The sequence below is a fragment of the Ranitomeya variabilis genome, chromosome 2 (genome assembly GCF_051348905.1).
Source record: "Ranitomeya variabilis isolate aRanVar5 chromosome 2, aRanVar5.hap1, whole genome shotgun sequence".
In the NCBI taxonomy this organism is placed as follows: domain Eukaryota; kingdom Metazoa; phylum Chordata; class Amphibia; order Anura; family Dendrobatidae; genus Ranitomeya; species Ranitomeya variabilis.
Window position 1 is genome coordinate 6,595,284 of NC_135233.1, and position 16,438 is coordinate 6,611,721.

A 16,438-nucleotide genomic window follows, 5' to 3' on the forward strand; every position below is an offset into this window, starting at 1 on the left:
TCTCAGGCTTGTCTAAATGTTGTTGAGCAAACTTTAAATGAGCTTGAACATGCTTTTTGTTCAAGAATGGAGTCTTGTGTGGTGAGTGGGCATACAGGCCATGGAGTCTTGTGTGGTTAGAGTGCATACAGGCCATGGAGTCTTGTGTGGTGAGTGGGCATACAGGCCATGGAGTCTTGTGTGGTGAGTGGGCATACAGGCCATGGAGTCTTGTGTGGTTAGAGTGCATACAGGCCATGGAGTCTTGTGTGGTGAGTGGGCATACAGGCCATGGAGTCTTGTGTGGTTAGAGTGCATACAGGCCATGGAGTCTTGTGTGGTTAGAGTGCATACAGGCCATGGAGTCTTGTGTTGTGAGTGGGCATACAGGCCATGGAGTCTTGTGTGGTTAGAGTGCATACAGGCCATGGAGTCTTGTTTGGTGAGTGGGCATACAGGCCATGGAGTCTTGTGTGGTTAGAGTGCATACAGGCCATGGAGGTTGGGTGCATTACTTATTGTAATTTCTCCACAGGTGGTCCTTGGCTCTTGGACAACTCTTCTGATTACTATTTTCACTCCTATGTCTGAAATCTTCCTGTGACCACCTGGTCGTGGCTGGTTTATGGTCAAATTGTTATTGCCACTTCCGGGTTATGGCCGCAGCAGTGCTCAATGTAACCTTCAATAGTTTAGAAATTCTTCTGTAACCAATGCCATCAGGATGTTTTGCAACAATAAGGTTGCGATGGTCTTGAGACAGCTCACTAGTTTTACCAAGGATGAGATGTTACTTGTGTAGCACTTTGGAAATTGGACTCCTTTTATAGGCCATATCAGGTGAACCAGCTGAAATTATTTGTCACTAAGTGGCAGGATTACTTTGTAATTACTGATAGATTTCAGCTGGTGTCACGACTTTCCAGGGCTTTTTGCACCTCTCTTGCTTCATGTTTTCAATACTTTTCCCTGTGCCATTCCTCATTACTATACATACGGTAATTTTTATATGGGTATTTCTTTGCCTGTGTGGATTGGATGGGTTGTTACCAACATCTGGTGAGAATGTCATGTCAATAGCACCTTTAGAGAAAGTAAAGAACAGCACTGCGACTGTAACGCAAAATACACCCAAATATATAGAACTCACCCTCCTGTAAATAACAGTACACCTGAGTGTAACACAAAATACAATTATACAGTACACGACACCCTACTGTAAGTGCAATATACATGACTGTACCACAGTATACACCTGATTACACAGAACAGTTCACCCGACTACTGCACAATACATCTGACGGCACCGTAGATTATACCTGACTATAAAGAACAATTCACTTACATGTAAAAATCATACAGCAAAATTCACCCGGATGTGCAGAACAATACAGTCTACTGTAAGGAATAGTGCGCTGGATGGTGCCTCACAATACACCCAAATGTATAGAACAATAGGCGCTGCTGTAGTTCAGAATACAAACTACTGTAAAGAAAACTATAACCGACTGTATCACACAACACAGCTAGTTATAAAGAACAATACACCTTAAAAAGACTACCGTTGACCACACCACAAAACACTGCCGACTGTAAGGAATAGTACTACACCGTAAATACATCCTAATATTATGAACAGTATACCCATCTGTACAGCAAACCTGAAAAAAAAGAACAGTATACCCAAATATAAAGACCATACCGAAAAATACACCTGGTTACACAGAAAAATAAACCCTACTTGTTATGATCTGGTGGCCTAAGAGCAGCATGAGAAGTACTCTGGAGAAGGTGGTACCTGTACTGACCGCAGACCGTGAACTTAACACTGCAACTAGAAGTAGCCGTGGAATGTACCTAGCGCTCCCTAGACATCTCGACACAGCCGGAGGACTAATTACCCCTAGAGATAGTTTTCCCTTTTCTATCTTGTCTCAGAGAAAATTCCCAAAGGACAGACAGCCCCCCACAAATATTGACTGTGAGAGGAGAGGGAAAAAAACATACACAGACTGAAATCAGAATTTAGCAAAGGAGGCCACTTCTAGCTAAATAGAAAGGATAGGACAGAGTACTATGCGGTCAGTATTAAAACACTAGAAAATATCCACCACAGAAAATACAAAAACTCTGCAGCGAACTAAAGATATGGAGGGTATATCTGCATCTCCAGAGATACCAGCTTGGCTAAACAAATCCTTATACAGACCAAGCTGGACAAGACAAAAAACATGGAAAAGAACTGAACAATAAGGCCACAGCATGTAGACAGCAAAAAATCAAGGCCAGAACTTATCTTTGTTGAAAAGAACTGCAAAGCAGGAGAGACCAGGCAGAGATGTGAATCCTCCAGGAACAATGGACAACTGGCACTGACTAAAGAGTGAAGCAAGACTAAATAGCCCAGTCAGATTTGCAGAAAGTGAGCACACCTGATAAATGCTGTGATTCAGAGACAGCAGCGCTACCACTTACAACCACCGGAAGGGAGCCCAAGAGCAGAATTCACAACAGTACCCCCCCCTTGAGGAGGGGTCACCGAACCCTCACCAGAGCCCCCAGGCCGATCCGGACGAGCCAAATGAAAGGCACGAACCAAATCGTCAGCATGAACATCGGAGGCAACAACCCAAGAATTATCCTCCTGGCCATAACCCTTCCATTTGACAAGATACTGAAGCTTCCGCCTCGAAAAACGAGAATCCAAAATCTTCTCAACCACATACTCCAACTCCCCATCAATCAACACCGGGGCAGGAGGATCAACAGAGGGAACAACGGGCACCACATATTTCCGCAACAAAGATCTATGAAAAACATTATGGATGGAAAAAGAGGCTGGAAGGGCCAAACGAAAAGACACTGGATTGATAATCTCAGAAATCCTATAAAGGCCAATAAACCGAGGCTTAAACTTAGGGGAAGAAACCTTCATAGGGACATGACGGGAAGACAACCAGACCAAATCCCCAACCCGAAGCTGGGAACCAACACACCGACGACGGTTAGCAAAACGCTGAGCCCCCTCCTGAGACAACACCAAATTGTCAACAACATGAGCCCAAATTTGCTGCAACCTGTCAACCACAGAGTCCACCCCAGGACAATCAGAAGGCTCAACCTGCCCCGAAGAAAAACGAGAATGAAAACCAGAGTTACAAAAGAAGGGTGAAACCAAGGTAGCAGAACTAGCCCGATTATTAAGGGCAAACTCGGCCAATGGCAAGAAAGCCACCCAATCATCCTGATCAGCAGACACAAAGCATCTCAAATAAGTTTCCAAAGTCTGATTAGTTCGCTCGGTTTGGCCATTTGTCTGAGGATGAAATGCGGAAGAAAAAGACAAATCAATGCCCAGCCTAGCACAAAAGGCCCGCCAAAACCTAGAAACAAACTGGGAACCACTATCGGACACAATATTCTCCGGAATACCATGCAATCGAACCACATGCTGAAAAAACAACGGAACCAAATCAGAAGAGGAAGGCAATTTAGGCAAAGGCACCAAATGAACCATCTTAGAAAACCGGTCACAAACCACCCAGATAATCGACATCCTCTGGGAAACCGGAAGATCTGAAATAAAATCCATAGAAATATGCGTCCAGGGCCTCTCAGGGACCGGCAAAGGCAAAAGCAACCCACTAGCGCGGGAACAGCAAGGCTTGGCCCGCGCACAAGTCCCACAGGACTGCACAAAAGAACGCACATCCCGTGACAAAGAAGGCCACCAAAAGGACCTACCAACCAAATCTCTGGTACCAAAAATCCCCGGATGACCAGCCAACACAGAACAGTGAACCTCAGAAATCACTCTACTAGTCCATGTGTCAGGAACAAACAATTTCCCCACTGGACAGCGGTCAGGTTTATCAGCCTGAAATTCCTGAAGAACCCGTCGTAAATCAGGGGAGATGGCAGAAGGAATCACCCCTTCCTTCAGAATACCGACCGGCTCAAGGACCCCAGGAGAATCAGGCAAAAAGCTCCTAGAGAGGGCATCAGCCTTAACATTCTTAGAACCCGGAAGATACGAGACCACAAAATCAAAACGGGAGAAAAACAGGGACCATCGGGCCTGTCTAGGATTCAGCCGTTTGGCAGACTCGAGATAAATCAGATTCTTATGATCGGTCAAGACCACAATACGGTGCTTGGCCCCCTCAAGCCAATGTCGCCACTTCTCAAATGCCAACTTCATAGCCAACAACTCATGATTGTCGACATCATAATTGCGTTCAGCAGGCGAAAACTTTTGAGAAAAGAAGGCACACGGTTTCATCAAGGAACCATCAGAATTCCTCTGAGACAAAACGGCCCCTGCCCCAATCTCAGAAGCGTCAACATCAACCTGAAAAGGAAGAGAAACATCCGGCTGACGCAACACAGGGGCAGAAGTAAATCGGCGTTTAAGCTCCTGAAAGGCAGAAACAGCCGCAGAGGGCAAATTCGTCACATCAGCGCCTTTCTTCGTCAAATCGGTCAGGGGTTTAACCACACTGGAGAAGTTGGCAATGAAACGGCGATAAAAATTAGCAAAGCCCAAAAATTTCTGAAGGCTCTTCACGGATGTGGGCTGGATCCAATCATGAATGGCCTGAACCTTAACCGGATCCATTTCTATAGATGAGGGAGAAAAAATGAAGCCCAAAAAAGAAATCTTCTGTACTCCAAAGAGGCACTTAGACCCCTTCACAAACAAGGCATTATCACGAAGGATCTGAAATACCATCCTGACTTGTTTCACATGAGACTCCCAATCATCTGAAAAAAATCTAAATATCATCCAAATATACAATCATAAATTTATCAAGATAATTCAGAAATATATCATGCATGAAGGACTGAAACACAGATGGAGCATTAGAGAGTCCGAATGGCATCACAAGGTATTCAAAATGGCCTTCGGGCGTATTAAACGCAGTTTTCCATTCGTCACCCTGCTTAATACGAACAAGATTATATGCCCCTCGAAGGTCAATCTTAGTAAACCAACTAGCCCCCTTAATCCTAGCAAACAGATCAGAAAGCAAAGGCAAAGGGTATTGGAATTTGACCGTGATTTTATTCAAGAGGCGATAATCAATACAGGGTCTCAAGGAGCCATCTTTTTTGGCAACAAAAAAAAAACCTGCTCCCAATGGTGAAGAAGACGGCCGAATATGCCCCTTCTCCAAGGACTCCTTAACATAGCTCCGCATGGCGGTATGTTCCGGCACAGACAGGTTGAAAAGTCGGCCCTTAGGGAACTTACAGCCTGGAATCAAGTCAATCGCACAATCACAGTCCCTATGCCGTGGAAGGGAACTGGACTTGGGCTCATTGAATACATCCTGGAAATCTGACAAAAACTCAGGAATTTCAGAAGAGGGGGAAGAGGCAATTGACATCACAGGAACGTCACCATGAAACCCCTGACAACCCCAACTAGTCACAGACATAGATATCCAATCTAATACCGGATTATGCATCTGTAACCATGGGAAACCCAGCACAATAGCATCATGCAAATTATGCAACACCAGAAAACGACAATCTTCCTGATGGGCTGGCGCCATGCACATGGTCAGCTGTGTCCAAAACTGAGGTTTATTTTTAGGCAACGGTGTAGCATCAATGCCCCTCAAAGGAATAGGACTCTGCAAAGGCTGCAAGGGGAAACCACAGCGCCTGGCAAATTCAAAGTCCATTAAGTTTAGAGCGGCGCCTGAATCCACAAATGCCATGACAGAAAATGACGATAATGAGCAGATCAGGGTCACAGATAACAGAAATTTAGGTTGTACAGTACTGATGGTAACAGAACTCTTGGTACGCTTAGGGCAATCAGAAATAACATGAGCAGAATCGCCGCAGTAAAAACACAACCTATTCTGACATCTGAATCCTTGTCGTTCAGCTCTAGACACAATCCTATCACACTGCATAGGCTCAGGACTCCGCTCGGAAGACAATGCCATAGTGTGCACAACTCTGCACTCGCGCAAGCGCCGATCAATCTGAATGGCCAGAGACATAGAATCACTCAGACCAGCAGGCGTGGGGAACCCCACCATAACATCTTTAACGGATTCAGAAAGACCCTTTCTGAAGATTGCCGCCAAGGCATCCTCATTCCATTTAGTCAGTACAGACCATTTTCTAAACTTCTGGCAATATGATTCTGCCGCTTCTTGACCCTGAGACAGGGCCAACAAGGTCTTCTCAGCATGATCCACTGAATTAGGTTCGTCCTACAATAACCCAAGCGCCTGAAAAAAGGTGTCTACATTAAGCAACGCCGGATTCCCAGGTTCCAGGGCAAATGCCCAATCCTGAGGGTCGCCACGCAACAGAGATATGACAATTTTTACCTGCTGGATGGGATCACCAGAGGAACGGGGTTTCAGAGCAAAAAACAGTTTACAGTTATTTTTAAAGCTCAGAAATTTGGACCTGTCCCCGAAGAACAGATCGGGAGTTGGAATTCTAGGCTCTAAAACCGGAGTCTGAACAATATAATCGGAAATACCCTGTACTCTAGCAGCAAGTTGATCCACACGAGAAGCCAATCCCTGAACATCCATATCAGTGCCAAACTCCTGAGCCACCCAGAGGAAAAGAGGGAAGAAAAAAAAAAAACACAACAGACTACAGAAAAAAAAATGGCTCAGCACTTTCCTTCCCTTCTTCTGAGATGCGGTTAACTCATTGTCGGCCAGTTGTACTGTTATGATCTGGTGGCCTAGGAGCAGCATGAGAAGTACTCTGGAGAAGGTGGTACCTGTACTGACCGCAAACCGTGAACTTAACACCGCAACTAGAAGTAGCCGTGGAATGTACCTAGCACTCCCTGGACATCTCGACACAGCCAGAGGACTAATTACCCTAGAGATAGAAAAGGGAAAACTATCTTGCCTCAGAGAAAATTCCCAAAGGACAGACAGCCCCCCACAAATATTGACTGTGAGAGGAGAGGGAAAAAAACATACACAGACTGAAATCAGAATTTAGCAAAGGAGGCCACTTCTAGCTAAATAGAAAGGATAGGACAGAGTACTATGCGGTCAGTATTAAAACACTAGAAAAATATCTATCCACAGAAAATACAAAATCTCCGCAGCTAACTAAAGATATGGAGGGTATATCTGCATCTCCAGAGATACCAGCTTGGCTAAACAAATCCTTATACAGACCAAGCTGGACAAGACAAAAACATGGAAAAGAACTGAACAATAACGCCACAGCATGTGGACAGCAAAATCAAGGCCAGAACTTATCTTTGTTGAAAAGAACTGCAAAGCAGGAGAGACCAGGCAGAGATGTGAATCCTCCAGGAACAATGGACAACTGGCACTGACTAAAGGGTGAAGCAAGACTAAATAGCCCAGTCAGATTTGCAGAAAGTGAACACACCTGATAAATGCTGCGATTCAGAGACAGCAACGCTACCACTTACAACCACCGGAGGGAGCCCAAGAGCAGAATTCACAACACCTACTATACTACACTAAACTCCCTAGTGTAAAGAACAGTACACTTGGTGGTACAGCACAATACACCCGATTGTTCAGAACAATAAACAATACACTTGGTCAGGGGCGGACTGGCCTGGTGGGGTATCGGGGAAATCCCTGGTGGGCCCATGGCTGTGAGAAGAAGGAGAAGGGAAAAAATTGTAGCTTTTAGGGGCATGGTCCCTTTAAAAGCGCAGCCAGAGTATGTGCCGGGGCGCATGCATGCAGCGTTCATTACCTGAACTGCTGTGGCACACGTCCCAATTAATGAAGCGCGTTAGCCCGTAATCATTGGCGTATGACATCAGTGTCATGCGCCACATGAGACAGGTGCACACATTCACTGCCTGCCTCTGTCGGTGGCCATATTACTATGTGCACACTGGACCTGTAGAGGACGAGGAGGATCTCTCTCTCTGCTCTCCTCTCTTCTCTCTCCTGTACACTGACTATATACAGAGGTACTGTGTATAATGTCACTGGTGGTAATAACAGTGTTGTTAGTATTGTGGGTTTTTTTTTATTAATGATCACTATTGTAGTAGTCTATCACTATGTGGTGGTAATTTGTCATTTGGTCATGTGGTGTGGCAGTATTTCTCCTTGTATGTGGTATTATTTGGTCCCTATATGCTGGTTATATGTCATATTATTCGGTCACTATGTGGCGATCACCTATCCTGTGGAGTCCATGGATCAGTGATAACTTGTTTTAACCAAGAACCCCATTAATGTAAAGTCCCGTAATTATACATCCCAGTTATGGGGGCGCACAGTAGATGTGCAGGAGCCGCCGGTGTCTTACAGCCGATGCTCCACTATAATGGGGATAACAACTGACCGATAGTTGCATATAGGTGTAGGGTGGGCCCCTACAGTCCATTCCCCTGGTGGGCCCAAGACACCCCAGTCCGACCCTGCACTTGGTTATACCGAACATTATACCCCTCTGTACAGAAATGTGCAACCTCACAATATAAGCCACTGTACATAACCGTACACCCAATATACTACACAATATACCCCGCTGTAAAGAACCGTACACCCGACTATCACAAAAAACATCCAACTGCAATACACTCCCTGACAAAAGTTATGTCGCTTATCCATGATATGTAAATAAAAGCTTATAACCTGACGTTAAATTCATCCATTGGTTGTATACATTATTCTTTTGAAAGCTGAAACCCTCCGAAATGTGGTTTAGGTTAAGAAAATAAATTGGCATCAATGCAGAAATATTGATCAGTTGATGGACACAGAATGGTCAGATTTTGGCAAGACAAAAGTTTTGTTGCCCACAGAAAGTAATGTGATATTCAAACAAATAATTAACTTAAAATACAAATATATGTTGCATAACATTGGTGAATGAAGTTGTGGTGCTGTTAGTCATATTTAATATTTTGTGTGACTTCCATGAGCTTGAAGGACTGCATCCATGCGGTTCAACAATGATTCATACAATTCATTAATGAAGTCATCAGGAATAGCACAGAATGCAGTCTTACATGCCTCCCAGAGTTCATCTAGATTCTTTGGTTTTCTCTTCCAAGCTTCCCCTTTCATCCTACCCCAAACATGCTCAATGATGTTCCTGTCTGGTGACCGGGCTGGCCAGTCCTTGAGCACCTTGATCTTTTTTGCCTGGAGGAACTTTGTTGTAGAGATGGATGTATGAGATGGAGCACCATCCTGCTGCAGAATGACCTCTTTTATGATTTGGAATATAAGAGGTAGCTAATACTTCTTGATATTTTAGGCTATTGATATTGCCTTCCACCTTGCAAATGTTTCGCACCCCCCCCCCCCCCCATACTGAATGTAACCCCAGACCATGATCTTTCCACCACCAAATGTAACTGTTTTCTGGGTGTATTTTGGATCCATACGGGCTCCGGTAGGTCTCCTGCAGTATTTGCGGCAGCTGTGGTGTAATTCTACTGAAGATTCATCAGGGGAATCCACCTTCTGCCACTTTTCCAGCGTCCATCTGTTTAGCAGGCTGTGGGACTTTGCAAATGCCACACGGTTTTTTATTTGCCTTTTGTTTAGTGCCGGCTTCTGGGCACTGATTCGACTATGGAGGCCATTTCGAGACAGAATCATACAAACTGTTCTAGTTGACACAGGGACTTGAGGTGACCAGGCCTTTTAGAGCTCTGCTGCAGTGGAAGAGGGGCTTGCTTTGGATTTTCTAACCAACAAACGTTCCTCCTGAGCAGTTGTCTTGCGGGGTCTGCCGGACCTGGACTTGTCAAACACATCTCCAGTCTCTTCAAATCTTTTTTTCATTCTTTGTACTTGACGCTGAGACACATTAAAGGTGCCAGCCACCTCTGCAGTGGATCTAGTCTTCAGCCTCTTGATAATCCAGGCTTTGGTCGCAGCGTGGATTTTTGGCATGTTGTCAGAGCTCAAGTTGCAGTTCAAGTGAAGGTCTGGGGTGCAGGGTTTCTTTATTGTGCACACACAGTAATTAACCGATCATTTACTGAGCACAGGTGAGGATGTAAACTAGGATTGGGTGCATTATAGGACCAGGCAACAAAACTTTTGTCTTGCCAAAATCTGACCATTCTGTGTCCATTAACTGATCAATATTTCTGCATTGATGTCAATTTATTTGCTTAACCTAAACCACATTTCGGAGGGTTTCAGCTTTCAAAATAATAATTTTTACAACCAATGGATGCATTTAACGTCAGGTTATAAGAGTTAATTATTTACATAACATGGATAAGCGACATAACTTCTGTCATGGAGTGTACATACTACCGTAACAACCGGGCTTATGGAACAATATATCCTAATGTAAAAAAAAACAGTACACCTGTCTATACCACAAAATACATTTGGTTCTACTGAACATTATGCCATATTGTAAATAAAATGTACAACGTGACGATATAAGCTATTGTAATAAGTGCCCCCGAGCATAGTGTACAATACACTGTAATGTCCTACACAATGTACCCCGCTGTAAAGAACAGTGTCTGTGTATTAGGAGGAGGAGAGGTCAGTGTCCTGATGTCTGTGTATTAGGAGGAGGAGAGGTCAGTGTCCTGATGTCTGTGTATTAGGAGGAGGAGAGGTCAGTGTCCTGATGTCTGTGTATTGGGAGGAGGAGAGGTCAGTGTCCTGATGTCTGTGTATTGGGAGGAGGAGAGGTCGGCTTCCTGATGTCTGTGTATTGGGAGGAGGAGAGGTCAGCGTCCTGATGTCTGTGTATTGGGAGGAGGAGAGGTCAGTGTCCTGATGTCTGTGTATTGGGAGGAGGAGAGGTCGGCTTCCTGATGTCTGTGTATTAGGAGGAGGAGAGGTCAGCTTCCTGATGTCTGTGTATTAGGAGGAGGAGAGGTCAGCGTCCTGATGTCTGTATTAGGAGGAGAGGTCAGCATCCTGATGTCTGTGTATTAGGAGGAGGAGAGGTCAGCGTCCTGATGTCTGTGTATTGGGAGGAGGAGAGGTCAGCGTCCTGATGTCTGTGTATTGGGAGGAGGAGAGGTCAGCGTCCTGATGTCTGTGTATTGGGAGGAGGAGATGTCAGTGTCCTGATGTCTGTGTATTGGGAGGAGGAGAGGTCAGCGTCCTGATGTCTGTGTATTGGGAGGAGAGGTCAGCGTCCTGGTGTCTGTGTATTGGGAGGAGAGGTCAGCGTCCTGATGTCTGTATATTGGGAGGAGAGGTCAGCGTCCTGATGTCTGTATTGGGAGGAGAGGTTAGCGTCCTGATGTCTATATATTAGGAGGAGAGGTCAGCGTCCCGATGTCTGTGTATTGGGAGGAGAGGTCAGCGTCCCGATGTCTGTGTATTGGGAGGAGGAGAGGTCAGCGTCCCGATGTCTGTGTATTGGGAGGAGGAGAGGTCAGCGTCCTGATGTCTGTGTATTGGGAGGAGAGGTCAGCGTCCTGATGTCTGTATATTGGAAGGAGAGGTCAGCGTCCCGATGTCTGTGTATTGGGAGGAGGAGAGGTCAGCGTCCTGATGTCTGTGTATTGGGAGGAGAGGATAGCGTCCTGATGTCTGTGTATTGGGAGGAGAGGTCAGCGTCCCGATGTCTGTATATTGGGAGGAGAGGTTAGCGTCCCGATGTCTGTGTATTGGGAGGAGAGGTCAGCGTCCTGATGCCTGAGTATTAGGAGAAGTTAGGGGTGGTGAGCCTACCTTGTCCTCAGTTTTGTGGTTTGCGCTCCTCTTAGGTGGACCTGGCCCTGCAGGTTCGGAGGACTCTTTGGATTTCCTGGTGTTGCTGCTGTCAGGCCCTTTGGGTCAGCGGAATCTCTGTGTAGATGGTGCCACGACCCAGGTTGATGTTCTGCTCCAATAATGTGCAGCCTTTATTAGACATCTCCTGGGATCATCCATCTCACCACTACATTGCCACCACGCTCAGGGGCCAAGACACGAGCAGAACCCGAGCGCTGAGTCGTCATCGTTAATCTCTCCGATAGGTTCTAGATAATCGAACGTTCCAAGGAGGACATCCCATCCAGAGCCCCACAGATCCCAGCCTAAATGAGAAGGAGACAGGCATCAGGTGTGAGGAATCATCATCTCTGTATTGTGGGAACCTGGGTACTAGGTTATTTGGTAGAGTACGTGCCACATGCTGGGCAAGGGCTGTACCCATGGTTGTGCCCCAAGTTTGGGGGTTACTGACGGTGGCTTGGTGTCAGGTTTGGAGTTGTGTCCCAGGATCTGGCATTACTGGCAGGGTTTGTGCTCCAGGCTCTGGGAGTTGCTGGCAGAAGTTCTGTCCCAGGTTTAAGTGTTACTGGAGGGGGTTGTGCCCCAAAATCAAAGCTTACTGGCAAGAATTGTTTCTCAGACTTGGGGTTTACTGGCAGGAGTTGTGCATTGGGTTCGAGGGTTACTGGCAGCAGTTGTGTCCCAGGTTCTGAGTGACACTTGTGGTGTCTGTGCCCAAGGATCAGGGGGTAACTGGCGGCTGTTCTGATCCAGATTCAGTAGTTACTATCAGGGTTTATGCCTCAGGATCAGTAGTTACTGGTGGGGGTTGTGCCTTAGGTTTTGTTGTTACTAGCAGGAATTGTGCCCGTGATTTGGCATTTACTAGTAGGAGTTGTGCCCTGGATTGGGGAATTACTGGCAGGGTTTGTGCCTTAGTCCCTGGGCGTTACTGGTAGCTATTGTCCCAGATTCTGAGTGATACTTGTCGTGTCTATGCCCCAGGATCAGGGAGTTACTAGCAGAGGTTTTGCCCCAGGTTCATGGGTTGCTGGTGGGGTTGTGCCCCAGGTTCGGAGGTTACTGGCAGGTGTTGTGCCTCCAGTTCTGGGTAATTGGTTGGGATGGTGCCCCAAATTCGGCGGTTATTGGTAGAGGCTGTCCTTTGGATTCTATGGGCTACTGGAGGAGATTGTGCCTCAGGTTTGGGATTTACTGGTGGGAGTTGTGACCCAGGTTTGCTAGTTACTAGCAGTGGTTGTGTGCCTGGTTTGGGGGTTACTGATGGGAATGGTGCTCCAGGTTCGGGTGTAACTGGTGGGGGTTGTGACCCAGGTTTGGTAGTTACTAGCAGTGGTTGTGTGCCTGGTTTGGGGGTTACTGACGGGAATGGTGCTCCAGGTTTGGGTGTAACTGGTGGGGGTTGTGACCCAGGTTTGCTAGTTACTAGCAGTGGTTGTGCGCCTGGTTTGGGGGTTACTGATGGGAATGGTGCTCCAGGTTCGGGTGTAACTGGTGGGGGTTGTGACCCAGGTTTGCTAGTTACTAGCAGTGGTTGTGTGCCTGGTTTGGGGGTTACTGATGGGAATGGTGCTCCAGGTTCGGGTGTAACTGGTGGGGGTTGTGACCCAGGTTTGGTAGTTACTAGCAGTGGTTGTGTGCCAGGTTTGGGGGTTACTGACTGGAATGGTGCTCCAGGTTCGGGTGTAACTGGTGGGGGTTGTAACTCAGGTTCGGTAGTTACTAGCAGTGGTTGTGCGCCTGGTTTGGGGGTTATTGATGGGAATGGTGCTCCAGGTTCAGGTGTAACTGGTGGGGGTTGTGACCCAGGTTCGGTAGTTACTAGCAGTGGTTGTGCGCCTGGTTTGGGGGTTATTGATGGGAATTGTGCTCCTGGTTCGGATGTAACTGGTGGGGGTTGTGACCCAGGTTTGGTAGTTACTAGCAGTGGTTGTGCGCCAGGTTTGGGGGTTACTGGTGGGAATTGTGCTCCAGTTTCGGGTGTAACTGGTGGGGGTTGTGACCCAGGTTCGGTAGTTACTAGCAGTGGTTGTGCGCCAGGTTTGGGGTTACTGATGGGAATGGTGCTCCAGTTTCGGGTGTAACTGGTGGGGGTTGTGACCCAGGTTCGGTAGTTACTAGCAGTGGTTGTGCGCCAGGTTTGGGGGTTACTGGTGGGAATTGTGCTCCAGGTTCGGGTGTAACTGGTGGGGGTTGTGACCTAGTTTCGGTAGTTACTAGCAGTGGTTGTGCGCCAGGTTTGAGGGTTACTGGTGGGAATTGTGCTCCAGTTTCGGGTGTAACTGGTGGGTGTTGTGACCCAGGTTCGGTAGTTACTAGCAGTGGTTGTTGTGCACCAGGTTTGAGGGTTACCGGTGGGAATTGTGCTCCAGTTTCGGGTGTAACTGGTGGGGGTTGTGACCCAGGTTTGGTAGTTACTAGCAGTGGTTGTGCGCCAGGTTTGAGGGTTACTGGTGGGAATTGTGCTCCAGTTTCAGGTGTAACTGGTGGGGGTTGTGACCCAGGTTCAGTAGTTACTAGCAGTGGTTGTGCACCAGGTTTGAGGGTTACTGGTGGGAATTGTGCTCCTGGTTCGGGTGTTACTGGTGGGGGTTGTGCATCATGTGGGGAGGTTACAGTTGGGGGTCATGTTACAGATTCTCGGATTACTGGCAGGGGCTGTGCCCTAGGGTTTTCAAGGTTACTGGTGGACATTGTGCTCCAGGTTCCTGAGCTACTGCTTAGAGCTATGCCCCAAGTTTGAGTATTGCTAGCTGGGGTTTTGACCCAACTTAAAGGGTATCTGGTAGTGGCTGTGCTCAGGTTTAGAGATTACTGGTGGAACTATGCTCCAGATTCGGGGGTTACCGGTGGGGGTTGTGCTCCAGATTCGGGGGTTATTGGTAGGAGTTGTGCCCTAGGTTCAGGAGATTCCACCAGGGGTTTATGATTCAGGTTCAGAGTTTACTGGCATGGCTTGTGTTCAATGTTGGTACGTTATTGGTAGGGGGCTGTAACCTATATTCACGGGATTACTGGCTGAGGTTGTGCCCCAAGTTCCGGAGGACACTCCCGGAACTTGTGCCCCAGATTAATGGGTTCCTAGCATGAGCTGACCTCTAGATTCTAGGGGTTACTATCAGGGGTTGTGTTCCGGGTTTGGGGGTTACTGGCAGTGGTTGTGCCTCAGGTTCAAGGGCTACTGGCAGAGGTTGTGACCCTAATTCGGGGGTAACGGGTAGGAACTGTGTTTAGCTTTCTGGGGTTTACTGGAGAAGCTTGTGCCCCTGTTTCAGTGATTATTGCCAGTTTTGAAAGTTACCGGTGGGGGTTGTGCCCCACGTTTGGGGGTTAATGGCAAAGGTTGCTTCTCAAATGTGGGCTTACTAGCAGGAGTTGTGCCCTAGGTTCCGGACATTCTGGTAGAGGATGTGCCTCCGGTTCAGAGGATACTGGCAGTAGTTGTGCTCTAAGTTTCGGGGGAATAATGATGGGGGGGGGGGGGGAGGGGGGTGTCCAGTTTCTGTGGTGACTGGCGGAGACTGTGCCCCAGATTTTGGGATTTCTTTTGGGGATTGTGCTCCAGGTTTGTTTGTTTTTTGGGTGAGGGTTGTGCCCCAGGTTTGTGGGGTACTGGCAGGGGTTGTGCCTCAGGTTAGAGTGTTTCTGCCATGTTTTCAACTGTAGATATTGGGGGTTGTTTCTATTCTTGAAGGAGCTGTGCTCCAGGTTTGGGGGTTACTGGCTGGAGTTGTGTCCCAGGTTCAGAGGCTGCTGGTGGGAGTTGTCCCCAGGTTCAGAGTTTACTGGCAGTGGTTGTGACCCAAATTCAGGGGTAACTGTCAGAGGCTGTGCTTTGCTGTTTGGGAATTAATGGAGAAGATTGTGCCCCAGATTCAGTGATTATTGTCGGGGACTGTGACAGTTTTGGGGGTTCTTGATGGGGATTGTGCCCAAGTTTTGGGAGTTACTGGTGGGGCTAGTGTCCCAGGTTCTGGGGTTGCTTTTGGGGTTGTGCCCCAGGTTTGGGGATTACTGGTGGAGGTTATGCTACAGGTTCGTGGGTTCTTGGCAGGGACATAGGTTTTGGGGCTACTGGCAGGGATTGTGCCCCAGGTTAGGTGGTTGCTGATAGGGATGGCGCTCCAGATTCATGGGTTACTGGTGATGGTTGTATCCCAGACTCAGGAGTTACTGGCAGGGGTTGTTCCCAAGTTTGGAGGTTACTGGCAGGAGTTGTGCCCTAGGTTTGGGAGAATCTGGAGAAGGTTTTGCCAGAGGTTTGAAGATTATTGGTAGGTACTGTACCATAGGTTCTAGGGGTTACTGGCGGGGGTTGTGTCCCAGGTTTAGGGTTTCTGGCAGAGTCTGACCTCTTAATTTTGGGGGTTGCTAGTGGTGGTTGTGCCTCAGTGGTTACTGGTGGAGGTTTTGACCCAAATTCAGAGGTAACTGGTAAGGGCTGTGCTTTGGCTTTTGGGAATTACTGGAGAAGATTGTTCCCCAGATTCAGTTATTATTGCTAGGGACAGTGCCCCTGTTTTGAGGGTTACTGATGGGGACGGTGCCCCAGTTTTGAAAGTTACTGGTAGGGGTTGTGCTCCAGGTTCGGTGGTTACTGGCAGGGGTTGTACCACAGGTTCAGGGGGATAGCGGGTTGTGCCCAGTTTAGATGGTGACTGGTGGATACTGTGCCCCAGGATCGTGGGTTTCTGGTGGGGATTGTGCCCCAGGTTTGAGGAGTTACTGACATGGGTGTCCCAGGTTTGGGG

General features: G+C 47.4%; 1 protein-coding gene across 1 annotated transcript in view; it reads right to left on the bottom strand.

Moving 5' to 3' along the window:
* Nucleotides 1–16,438, bottom strand: part of DLK2 (delta like non-canonical Notch ligand 2) — a 62,479-nt gene that overhangs the window by 35,752 nt on the left and 10,289 nt on the right. The window contains exon 2 of the mRNA XM_077281904.1: nucleotides 11,643–11,989. The gene's annotated coding sequence lies outside the window, so the exon portion shown is untranslated. The remainder of the gene's footprint in view (nucleotides 1–11,642; nucleotides 11,990–16,438) is intronic.